The sequence below is a fragment of the Hyla sarda genome, chromosome 2, assembly GCF_029499605.1.
Source record: "Hyla sarda isolate aHylSar1 chromosome 2, aHylSar1.hap1, whole genome shotgun sequence".
Taxonomy (NCBI): domain Eukaryota; kingdom Metazoa; phylum Chordata; class Amphibia; order Anura; family Hylidae; genus Hyla; species Hyla sarda.
Window position 1 is genome coordinate 45,424,713 of NC_079190.1, and position 9,336 is coordinate 45,434,048.

Consider the following 9,336-nt stretch of genomic DNA (forward strand, 5'->3'; position numbering starts at 1 on the left):
GACTCATTGAAGATAATGTATTGTGCACAGTCCAATCATAAGAATGAATGGGGCACTTGGAATCAGGAGATTCGACTTAGATCAGTCCCTGTATGTGTCTCCAGTAGAAACATAAGCAGATTATGATGATTTTCCTGCTTGCTACATAAGAGTTTCAACATCTTAAAGCCAAGTGACAGGACTTTATCTTTCTTCCTACGTTATATTATTTCATGGCAAGAAGCGCAGATTTTCTGCCTGATCTCCCGCAATGACATGAAAGCCGGCCATATCACTCTCTGCATGGCTCATTGGGTACACTGCTCTAGTTATCTATGGCATATGTATCTACTGTATATTATCTATCTCATATCTATCTATCTCATATATACCTATATCTGTCTATCATTGATCTCCTACATATATCTTTATTTATCCTCTATGTAATATCTATCTATCTATATCTGATATCTATATATCTATATATCTCATCTCTCATCTCTCTCTCTCTCTCTCTCTCTCTCTCTCTCTCTCTCTCTATATATATATATATATATATATATAATATATATATAGACAAAGAATAAGTCAGCCAGCACTTTAGTTGATACCAAACTATTATATGGACCTGGCCTAAAGGTGCACGCTACTACTTGCAAATTTGGCGGCCAAGTAGCTTGGACCGTCCCACCACGGTAAGGTGAACTGTTCACACAGAGGCATATTCATAGAGTAGGGTCCGTCCCAAAATGAGGTCACCTTACCGTGGTGGGACGGTCCAAGCTATTTGGCCGCCAAATTTGCAAGCTAAGTACCTCACTGTTTCATAATTTCACATTTGTTGCACTAAAGCTGTATAGCTTCTCATGTTTTATCTATTTACTCATGTTTCATCTATATACTCATGTTTTATCTATATCTTTGTACTAGCAGTGTGCTGCTGTATTCTCCTGTTGCTGTATATTTAGCCCAGCAGCCTGCACCTGTAAACCAGGTCCATACAATAGTTTGGAATCAATAGTGCTGGCCAACTTATTCTTTGGTTGTATTACACATACGGGGGAGTGGCTACCTCCATGTTGGCTCTTGCACCCCACCCACCTCTATCAGGTGTATATAAGGTGCCTTGGATGTTTCAGATCCTGCAATGCTTACTGAACTGTTCACACAGAGGCATATTCATAGAGTAGGGTCCGTCCCAAAATGAGGTCACGTTACCGTGGTGGGACGGTCCAAGCTATTTGGCCGCCAAATTTGAAAGCTAAGTACCTCACTGTTTCATAATTTCACATTTGTTGCACTAAAGCTGTATAGCTTTTCATGTTTTATCTATATACTCATGTTTCATCTATATACTCATGTTTTATCTATATCTTTGTGCCAGCAGTGTGCTGCTGTATTCTCCTGTTGCTATCTATCTATATATATATATATATATATATATATATATATATATATAGAGCTATCTCTATTTTATTATATATGTAATTTATCTAAATATTTATCTAAATAATTTCTATGGGGAAAATTTTTAGGTAGAAAAAACGTAGAAGAATGGATGCAAAATACCCTTTGGAGAAGGCGCTGCTGGTTTCCGGTGTTCACTGATCTGAAGAAGGGGGCGCTGTCCCCCGAAACATGTTATCTTGTTTGTTACTGCTTTATTTCCAATAATTCGGTCCAGTTTGGTTTATAAATCTTCTCTGGTCTGATCATTCTCATCCACACCGGAAACCAGCAGCGCCTTCTCCAAAGGATATTTTGCATCCATTCTTCTACGTTATTTCCACCAGGACGTGCTAGTCCTCTCCTGCATTCTGGGCTCAGGAGCTGTTTCCAGTGTTTGTAACCCTGGTTTATGGGTTGATACGCAAGTTTTCCACTCGCTCCAGGTGAGCACCCACTACCTATAGGCAACCTGTGCCCACCTGCATGTTGTTTCACTTTGCTCCCATTTACTTGCGGTAATACACTAAGCACCTGTCTGACAGTCTCCATTTTTTCCTTATCCACAGGTGTAGGTAGAAGTTTTTCGTTTTGATTGGTCTAAATTTGGTGCAATTGCACAAAATTTACCAAACTTGTGCAAGGCACACAGTTCTATTTGAACACCTGAGCTGCACCTCAAAGGAGAAGTGGACACCAGGGATTTTGTTCTATTTCTTTGAGGCTCGGACTCCATTGAGGTTTTTTGTCCACCAGCAAAAACACCCAAAAAACTGTCACAGCTTTTTCCTGCGTTTTGTCAGTTTTTCTTGCGTTTTTGCTGGTGTGTGGAAACAGTCATTTTTGTACCCTGTGGCAATCTTTTTACTGCCTTCAGGGTACCACTCCATGGGTCGGATGCAGAGCGCCCAGCCGACAGAGTGTAAGGAGGTGGGGAGTGATGTATAGCATATACATATACAGCTCTATAGTATACAGGGATGCATAGTGTATCCATGTATACTATACAGGAGCCCAGCAAGGAAAGTGTTAACCCACTCTGCTGCTGAGCAGTTCTGGGTTAAGTCTTTGTGTGCTATCCTATATATACAGATGTTTATAGATGACTGTATATACAGGATACAGTAGGCAGACATCAACAATTGGAGGCTTCTTGTTTAGGAACACACTGCAGTATGGGGAGAGCGCCAAAAATGTACTAACTTTTTTTCCCCTTTTCTTCTCATTTCAGATACGTGAATGCGGAGGACTACGTCAGATTCGGTGGATTGTGAAGATGACCAGCTTTATTTTTTTATGTCAATAAAAGGGTTAACGAGGGCTGTGGGGGAGTGTTTTTTTTTTTACATAAATTTTTTTTTCCAATGTGTCATGTGTTTTATAATAGAATTTTCAGGCTTAGTAGTGGAAGCCATCTTGTAAACGGAATCCATTACTAAGCCGAGGCTTAGCATTAGCCCCAAAAACAGCTAGCGCTAACCCCGAACTATTACCTCGGTACCCACTGCCTCCGCCCCAGGGGTGCTTGCTGGGAAAAGCCAGTACCAACAGGCCATCAAAAATGGTGCTCCTGGGCCTAGGCGTTAACAAGTTGGCCTTATTTAGGCTGGGAAGGGCCAGTAACAATGGTCCTCGCCCACCCTGGTAACGTCAGGCTGTTGGTGCTTGGTTAGTATCTGGCTGATACTGAAAATAGGGGGAACCACACACATTTTTTAAATTTATTTATTAAAAAAAACTACAAAAAAAACGCATAGGGTTACCCCTATTTTCAGTACCTGTAAATTCAATTATATAAAAACAGGACACATTGAAAAAAAAATTTATTTAAAAAAACACTCCCTCACAGCCCGTGTTAACCGTTTTACTGAAATTAAAAAACACTGGTCATCGTCGCAGTCCACCGAATCTGATGTAGTTCTCCGCATTCACATATCTGAAATGAGAAAAGAAAAACATGAAAAATCAGTAAATTTTTTCGCTCTCCCCTTGGGAGAGCGCACATATTGCAGCGTGTTCCTAAACTACAACTCCCATCATGGGGGCTGTAGTTAAGCAACAGCTGGAGTCTCCCTGTTTGGGAACACACTGCCAGAAAGGCTCTGTTCCCATTATGCAAAAAGCATAATGAGAACAAAGTCAGGCCTGGACGTGTAGCTCCGCCCCTAATGATGTCATCACTAGGAGGCGGAGCAGTAAAGGTTGCAGTGGGTCTCAGGAGGGAGACCCCCTTTTGATCTGTCCCTCTGTCCCATGATGGGAGTAGTAGTCCAGGGGAAGAGTCAGCGCAGTGGAGCCACATGTGCCGCCGCCGTTAACTTAATATATGCAGATTGCAGCGAGTCTCTGGAGAATGACCTGTGCGATCTGCCCCTCAGCCCCTGGACTATAACTGCCATCATGGACAGAGTTTGTCCATGATGGGAGTAGTAGTCCTAACTGTCCCAAAATAGTCCCGCAGCCAGGGGATGTGCAAGTGCAGTCCCTCAGCGCTGTGGTACTACAACTACTCCCATCATGGGAATAGTTGTAATTTAGCAGTGTTGAGGGACGGCTCCTGCATCCCCCGGCTGTCTCGGTAGAACACTTTCCTATGTGTCCTTTTTGATGGTGTATTTTTGTGTTAAAAAAACACGTATTTGCGCAAAAAAATGAGTCTAAACAAAAAAAAACCGCATATGATAAATTGGTATCCACTGTAATATGCATTCCACAATACACAAAACAAAAATGCGCAAAAAAGATGCAAAATAACTCAGTGCGCAAAAATTTGCGCTACATATAGAAAAAGCTTCCACCATTAATGATAAATTCCCCCCTATGTGTTTATTTATCTATGTAATATCTATCTATGGCAGTGGTCAGGGCAGTATCTTCCATAAGGCAACTGAGGCGATCGCCTCAGTCGTGCTGCTGCAAGGGGGCACATCAGCTAAGGATGTCCGGCACAGGGAGTCCAGCACGCATTACATTTGGCAGTGAATCCCAACCAGGGTGCCCCGGCAGGGGTGCCGAGATACTCCAGTGGGAAAGATGACACAAAAATGTTGTTGAATTTTCCATCTCAGACGTCTGTGCGCACTATCGGGACGGGATGCTGCAGCTCTGATCCCCGTGTATCCTCCTCCTGTAAAGCAGCTGTGGACTCTGGATTCTTCCTGGTCCCTCAGCAGAATGATGTGGATGGAGGGAAGGAGCAGGGGCGGTGCTGACAGAGGCCTACTCAGCTTCAGGTAGTGCACCCCCACCCTTCTTTCACTCCTCTACACCTCTCTGTCATCTCTCGTAACCTCTCTGTAACCCCTGGACACCCCTTTGTTATCCCGTACACCCTTCTGTCACCCCTGTACACCCCACAGTTACCCTGTACACCCCTCTGTCACCCCTCTACACCCCTGGTACACCCCTCTGTCACTGTGAGGGTTAAGGCTAGAGGCATTGTGTGTGAGTGAGGCAGGAGGCACTGTGTGTGGGGAAGGCTGGAGGAATATGGGTAAGGCAGGAGGCATTGTGTGTGCTTGTGGGGGTTGTGGGGGGGGGGGGGCTGGAGGCATTTGAGTAAGGCTGGAAACATTGAAGGAGATTTATCAAAACCTGTGCAAAGGAAAAGTTGCCCAGTTGCTCATAGCAACCAATCAGATCGCTTCTTTCATTTTTGCAGAGGCCTTGTTAAAAATAAAAGATGGGCAACTGGACAACTTTTCCTCTGCACAGGTTTTAATAAACCTCCCCACTTGTGCATTGTGGGAAGGCTGGAGTCATCTGTGGGGAAAAGGGGAGGATAATGCTGGAAAAGTGCAGAGCCTAATATGTTTGTGCTGCAGGTTCTGCCCTGAAGAGTTTTTTGGCTGGAACAGATTATCAAGATGTCCTGGGCCAGATGGGGAAGAAAAAAATAAATAAAGAGAATGACTCTGATCAGTGAATATGTCATTTGCAGGTCGCTGCATAAAACCGTACCGTAATCTACATAAGAAACATTTTTTTTTTTTCTGAGGGGTGCCCCAAGTCCAAATGGGGGAGGGGGCGCAAAAGGAGCTAGCTACAGCTCTGGCAGTGGTCTCCAAACTGTAGCTCTCCAGGTGTTGCAAAACTACAACTCCCAGCATGCCCGGACAGCCAACGGCTGTCCGGGTATGCTGGGTGTTGTAGTTTTGCAACACCTGGATTAGCCACAGTTTGAAGACCATTGTTTTAGTTGACTACGCCACTGCAGAGAGTGCTGCCTTGGTGTTCTCCTTCCAGTAGTATCAAGTCTGATATCCAGATATTGTGGTATGAAGAAGTAGATAAAAAGTGGGGAATTTGTAGAGCGCTCCTGCTGTCAAAGGATGGACGCAAGACACCACGATTGCACAGGACAATTTATTGAATTATTTTCGGACAACGCGTTTCGGCGCTCACATGCGCCTTCATCAGGTGTACAAACAGATAATTTACTGCGTCCTGAGGTGCCGACTGTGCTTGAGTGGCTATTCCTCGAAAATATTTCAATAAATTGTCCTTTGCAATCGTGGCGTCTTGAGTCCATCCTTTGACAGCAGGAGCGCTCTACAAATTCCCCACTTTTTATCTACTTCTTCATCCTCCATTATTCTGTACCCTAAGGGACACTGATAGGGGAGATAGAGCTGCACACTGCATCCACTGATCTCCACCCATACCTCCCAACAGTGTCGGTACAGCACATTAGGTGAGGTGGCGTGTCCCCTGTTTTCCATTCAGACGACAGCATACGATGGAGCGCCCCGTTTCTTTGTCCTTTTTCTGTTTTCTATCAATATTGTGGTATAACAACATCTTTTGTCCATGAAAAGAACAAATAAAAACCCATACTCTTCTTACCCAAACAAAGTTCTTTCCAATCCTTACCTAGCAACATATCAGGTTATTTTACAATGGCTTTATTACTCCATACAATAGAATACATATATTTATATTATTATTATTATTATCAGTGCCATAACAAACCAAAGAACAAAAAAAAAAAAAAACATATAAAGTTTAGCAGCATCTTCCGCAAAGTACAAAAATACACATCTTTTTTTTAATAATAGCAATATAATGGAAATGACATAAGGACAATCTGTACAAACTCATGGAGCGGATGAGATTCTTACTTTAAATATAGGCGGACACGTAACATAAATTACTAAGGACACAAGCACTGAGCGCACAATATTGTACGGCCGAAACACTAAAATGTTATAGCACAAACAGGTTAAAACTCTATTTCAGGTACATGTTCTATCTACGGTAAGGTTTCATTGAAAGTTAAAGGGGTACTCCACTGGAAAACATTTATATATATATGTATATATATATATATATATATATATATATATATATATATAAACCAACTGGTGCCAGAAATTTAAAAAGATTTGTAAATTACTTCCATTTGAAAATATTAACCCTTCCAGTACTTATCAGCTGCTGTATACTACAGAGGAAGTTCTTTTCTTTTTGAATTTCCTTTCTGTCTGACCACAGTGCTCTCTGCAGACACCTCTGTCCATGTCAGGAACTGTCCAAATCCCCATAGCAAACCTATCCTGTTCTGGACAGTTCCTAAAATGGACAGGGGTGTCAGCAGAGAGCACTGAGGTCAGACAGAAAAGAAAATTCAAAAATAAAAGAACTTCCTCTGTAGTATACAGCAGCTGATAAGTACTGGATGGATTAATATTTTTAAATAGAAGTAATTTACAAATCTGTTTAACTTTCTGGCACCAGTTGATTTAAAAAAAAAAAAAAATAAGTTTTCCAGGGGAGTACCCCTTTACGTGCGCCCCATCAGAGGGTATTCTTCATATTGTTTGGTTTGTATACAAAAACAAGGGTACTTGGGGTAGAGCAATATAGGGGTACGGCACCTTGTCATGGGTGTATTGCTGTCTTACCGGTATTACACTGATTCCTCTACGGAGACTTAGAGGAAAGAAATGTGGGTGTAATAGATCATACAGACAAGGCCCATGTACCTGCCAAGATTATTGTTGTGGGATGGTGGTAATTCTCAATGTGATATCACACGAGTTCATGCATTAGATTAAAGGGGTACTCCGGGGGAAAATGTTTTCAAATCAACTGGTGCCAGAAAGTTATACAGATTTGCAAATTACTTCAATATAAAAAATGTGATCCTTCCAGTACTTATCAGCTGTTGTATACTACAGAAGAAGTTGAGTTTCCAGTCTGACCACAGTGCTCTCTGCTGCCACCTCTGTCCATGTCAGGAACTGTCCAGAGTAGGAGAAAATCCTCATAGCAAACTCTCTTGCTCTGGACAGTTCCTGACATGGACAGAGGTGTCAGCACAGAGTGGTCAGACTGGAAAGAACTACACAACTTCCTCTATAGTATACAGCAGAAGGATTAAGATTTTTAAATATAAGTAATTTACAGTTGATTTGAAAACATTTTAGTTTTCCAGTACCCCTTTAAAGCACTAATACTTGCTGAGCCATTGCATGATGCTGAGCTGCATTTGCAACCTGTGATAACAATGATGCATAACATCTTTCTGCAGCCTTAGCCCAAAACGCTGAAGTCTTAAAGGGGTTATCCAGGAAAAAACTTGTTTTATATATATCAACTGGCTCCAGAAAGTAAAACAGATTTGTAAATTACTTCTATTAAAAAATCTTAATCCTTTCAGTACTTATGAGCTGATGAAGTTGAGTTGTTCTTTTCTGTCTAAGTGCTCTCTGATAACACGTGTCTCGGGAACCGCCCAGTTTAGAAGCAAATCCCCATAGCAAACCTCTTCTACTCTGTGCAGTTCCCGAGACAAGCAGAGATGTCAGCAGAGAGCACTGTTGCCAGACAGAAAACAAAAACTCAACTTCAGCAGCTGATAATTATTGAAAGGATTAAGATTTTTTAATAGAAGTAATTTACAAATCTGTTTAACTTTCTGGAGCCAGTTGATATATAAAAAAAAGTTTTTGCCCGGAATACCCCTTTAATCTTGGTTGTTTGTATGCTCAGCCCTGGGTTGTTGTCCCCCTGCATGTCTTATCAGCAGGGGCCACTATCTATATCTCCACTCTATTCCTCCACGTTACCATCTCTAATTCGGAAATGACAAGGGTTTGGGACACTCAGGGGGCGTGGCATCATTTGAGGTTTCAGCACTATGTTTGTGCGTGCAATTTTTGAGCAAAATTCATAAAAATGCGCAAGCTTCTTCATATGTTTTGTGCAAAAAATTCACCCCTTTATCTTTGGGTTGAGTATGTAAAAACAAAAACAAAAAATACATTAGAGGTTTCTTAAATCAAACAAAAATACATGCAAATTTAAAAGCACATCCCCTCCCCTAAGAAGAGAAAAGTATTTACTGTCGTGCACAGAGCACAAATGAAATATTTGCACAGGGGCGAGCGCCATCTAGCACCCATTTTTATTGGGCTAGTGTAGGATCTCGTTTACTTGCTTTGTCTATGAAAATTCCCTGCATAGACATTAAAGGGGTACTCCCAGTTTATTTATTTTTTAAATTAACTGGTGCCAGAAAGTTAAATAGATTTGTAAATTACTTCTATTAAAATATATTAATCCATCCAGTACTTTTTAGGGGCTGTATACTACAGAGGAAATGCTTTTCTTTTTGGATTTCTCAGATGTCATGACCACAGTGCTCTCTGCTGACCACAGCTGTCCATTTTAGGAACTGTCCAGAGAAGGAGAAAATCCCCATAGCAAACATATGCTGCTATGGACAGTTCCTAAAATGGACAGCAGAGGTCAGCAGAGAGCACTGTGGTCGTGACATAAGAGAAATCTAAAAAGTAAAGCATTTCCTCTGTAGCATACAGCCCCTAAAAAGTACTGGAAGGATTAAGATTTTTTAATAGAAGTAATTTACAAATCTGTTTTAACTTTCTGGCATCAGTTGATTTAAAA